A 3942-nucleotide genomic window follows, 5' to 3' on the forward strand; every position below is an offset into this window, starting at 1 on the left:
TATAGGAAATGTAAATAAAAGAAAATTTGTCCCTGCAGTAAAGAAGTGTCAATTAGGTTTAGGGCAAAGGTCCAAATTTGCTCCTCATCAACTTAAGGAAATGGTTCATGAGATTTGGTGTTATACTAACTTGGAAAAACGGGAAGATATTAGACTACGCTAATTTAATTAATGGAGTACCATTTACCTTGCTCTCTGAAATATGTAGAGTTGAGCTTGATTTGGAGCTGGGGAGTCCATGAATCTTTATAAGTCTTTGTAGGTAACATTATCCAGATGAAAAGCCATCCAATAAAAACTAAAAGCAAAACAATTTTCCACACAAATCTGCTCCCCATCTTTGCCTAAACTGTGATCGTTTCTTGAATATAATTGAATTACTACTATCTTGATTGTTGTTGCATATACATATACATGCGATGAGATTACCTTATAAAGAGATGTTGTAGCGTTTAATTTTTATGATTATTGATGTTACCCACTAATTCCCTTGCGTAGACTTCCCAAGTACTGGTACTATCTCAGTTTTTTTAATCGAGTTTTTTTTTAGGTCTTTTGCAGTTTTTTAAATGCGCCTATAAGATTGAGAAAACTACCCTCTATAGCCCCTCAAAATTTTAATAGCCCATGTTTTGTCCTACTTACAAAAAATGGCCCTTCGGCCCAAACGTATTGCATATAGTAGCCGAAAGGAATAAACATGACAACACAAGCGCTTGTAGCTCAGTGGATAGACACTCTGTTTAATATAATGACAGTCTATTTAGTATATTTTTTGTATAATGACATTCTATTTTTGTATATATTTTGTATAGTGACGCTCTATTTGTATAAAAATTGTATAGTGACAGTCTATTTAGTATATTTTTTGTATAATGACATTCAATTTTTGTATATTTTTTTGTATAATGACATTCAATTTTTGTATATATTTCAACTTTATGCATAATCATCTCCTCTGATCTTCCCCCTCATTTGANCCAGCGTCCATGGCCTCACAGTCGCCGAAAATGGTAACAAGATCGCCGGAGTTTTAAACTTTTAGCCAAAGATCTTCAAAATATTATCTACATATTCACAGAAACTATAAGAGAAAATCAGAGAAGAAGACAAGGTTGTCTCTCTCGTTGCCTTATGCTACACCACTGCCGAAATCCAGCCAGCGAACTATGACCATGACTGCTCCTCTCGCTTTCCTCTTCTTCCCTATAGGTTGCTGCTACTGATTTTTACTAGTCACCGCCGGAATTGACCACTGGCTGGCGACGGTATTAGTTCACATCAATTTCCCAAGCAATGATTTAATCCTTGAAACAAATTTCACCAACAGATGCAAAAGTCACAAACTCAAAGTAAGTGGATTTTGAATTTTACTCGTCAATTCGCTTCGCCCAATTCATCAAATCACTAAATTAACAGTATTTCAATTCAACGGAACAATTCCAAATCTCACTTTTCAGTAACAAACAAACATTAACAGAAGTTCCAAACCCAGACATGAGTTTCTTTTCTCGATTCAAAGTGCAGAATCAATGACACCAATAAGAGCAGTAGCGGAATTTCTTTTTTAATTTTTTGATTTTGAGTTTTGTGGCGACGGGTAAAAGTCCAGATCTTCTTAGATCTGGACGGTTCTAGGTTTTTCCGGCGAGGTATCTAAACGAAAAGAATTCGATCAGTGAGTTTCCGGCTAGCAGTTGTTATTATTTTTAGGCTATGACTTGTATGGTTTAATTTATGGCTACCGGATGATATATATTTGGCCCGATGGGCTATAAATGAAGTTCTCTATATAAGATTTCTTTGCCTTTCAATAAACAGAAAGAGTCACTTTACTTCTTTTGCCGATGAAGGTAATTAAAAAAAGATTTTAAGTCATATGTATTGTGTCAATACACCATTAGGTCATATTTATCTGTTGGAGTACGTACCCGCATTTTGAAAAGGTTTATCAGTAGATGTCCTTAAAGTGACGTGATAGTATAAAAAATACTTTACACTGACCTACGATGTACAAAAGTTATATGAAGGAACGAATGTGAAAGGAACTTAATTTTCAGTGTGAATTAGCGCGTATAGATTCTTAAAGTTTCTTAATTTTTTTTTATATATTTGAAAAATACAAAAATTTATTATAAGTCAACTAGTTAACCAGCACTAGTAATAACTTGGAATGACGGATAAGTTGACCACAGGCATAGCAAATAGCAATGGATGCATCGATTCAAAAGATAATTTAATGAAGAAGAAGAAGAACCCTAGTTTGAGGAAGAGAAATTGCTGCTTGAAGTTAATGAAGAAGAGAGGAAGAAATCGTTGCTTTTATGAGAACCCTAGTTTCTCGCTAGTTTAATCTCGCTGCTGAAGAGTCCAGAGTAAATAGAATGCAATGTTTTTAATTAAATAGGGCTTTGGGTATTTTAATTTAAAAAGCGTCCCTTACCTCGCTTCTTCTCGCTGTCACCGCTTCTCACTTTTTACCGAGAAGCGGTCGCCTTTTTTACCAGAGTCGCTTTTAATGGTAGAAGCGCCGACCCTCCGCTCGGCTTCGCTTCTCGCTTAAAGCGAGGAAGCGGTCGTTTTTCTTATCACTGCTACAAACTGGCATGATGTTTACTTTCTGTAGCTGTTGAAACTAGTGAAACTTCATCGGTTGTGTGCCTACAGCTCTTGGGTGTTGAATTATGTGGGTGGTGTTATTTTTTTTTTTTATTTGTAAGCATCTAGTAGATCTGTTTTCCATCCTTACCTTCTGATTTTTTTTATTTTTTATTTTTGGTATAGAGGAACGTTGATAAGGATCAGGTCAAAGCAGCAATAAAAGCTCAACAGGATCAGCAAATTGATATTGTGAGTTACCTTAAAACTGGTGAACTGAATTACTTTCACAGACCGGGCAATCATTTTTCGTGTTATGTTAAATGGTTCAATTCAGGCACTTCTAGTGGAAGGACGCTTTTATTCTGATCTTGAGCTCACCGAAAAGGAGATTGAACGCATGGTAATGGAAGCTTCTAGGGCCGAGTATATTGCCAATGACAAATTCAGGCAGCAGCTTGGTTGTCGAGAATCTTCCAATTCTAGCGCTGAACCATCATCTTCAGGAGCTAGTAAGTTCGAGCCGGCACTCCATTGGGGAATTGGCATTCATGAACAATACATGATTCTTTTGTTTGTTCTTCTATTGTGATAGCATCAACTGGTTATGGTCTTGCAGGGTCATCGGGAAGTGGAGCGAAGCAAGAAGGTGGGGGCGAAAAGTTCTTAGTGACTGCATCCAGATTATGCTGTCGATGGGATTTAGTTATGCACGAGTAATAGAGGCTTATAGCATATTCGGGGATGATGTGGATTCAATGGTGTTATCTCCTTGAAACCAGCAATAGCAGCAGACGTAAAGGAAAAGCAACTGAATGAGGAAAAACAAGAAAGAGTTGCAATGAGATTCTAGTTTCTATTTTCTCTCTCTATTAGTATAACTATAGCTTTGTCTCTGGAACCTCGAACGTACTATTTTGCAGCCTTAAATCTACCATCGAAGTGTTTCGTAAAGCTTGATCTTCTTCCTTTGCATCTCTATGAAACAATTTCTGTTTAGAACATACTGTTTTACACGGAAGGGTACTCTGATACTAACCTGTTTTCCCAATTGAAAAAATAAAACCTTCTGGAATGAATATATACGTCGTTATGGTACCTGATATCTGTGTATTGTGTTCTGAAATCTGTAATTTTTTTGGTTTTCATTCGCAGAAATCAAAAAACTAAATGTCCAGTTCATTTCAACCGAGTGCAATAGGTACTCCAGAGTAATGGAGGAGACCATAGTTTTGTAAGCCGAAAGAGGTAGCAGAAAAGCTACCAAAATAGGGATGAAAACTGTCACCTCGTTGAGAATAATTTGTTGGACTTATTGGCATTCTTCAGAACTAATCACGTTAA

The 3942-nt window shown here is 36.5% G+C and overlaps 1 long non-coding RNA gene across 1 annotated transcript; it reads left to right on the forward strand.

Annotated features, from left to right (window-relative positions):
- Window positions 1-2467: 2467 nt before the first annotated feature.
- LOC109222004 lies at window positions 2468-3696 on the forward strand. Its single transcript, XR_002067343.1, has 3 exons — window positions 2468-2686; window positions 2785-2850; window positions 2936-3696. It is a non-coding gene; the product is annotated as an uncharacterized LOC109222004 (long non-coding RNA).
- The last annotated feature ends 246 nt before the right edge of the window (window positions 3697-3942 follow it).

The sequence above is a fragment of the Nicotiana attenuata genome, unplaced genomic scaffold, assembly GCF_001879085.1.
Source record: "Nicotiana attenuata strain UT unplaced genomic scaffold, NIATTr2, whole genome shotgun sequence".
In the NCBI taxonomy this organism is placed as follows: domain Eukaryota; kingdom Viridiplantae; phylum Streptophyta; class Magnoliopsida; order Solanales; family Solanaceae; genus Nicotiana; species Nicotiana attenuata.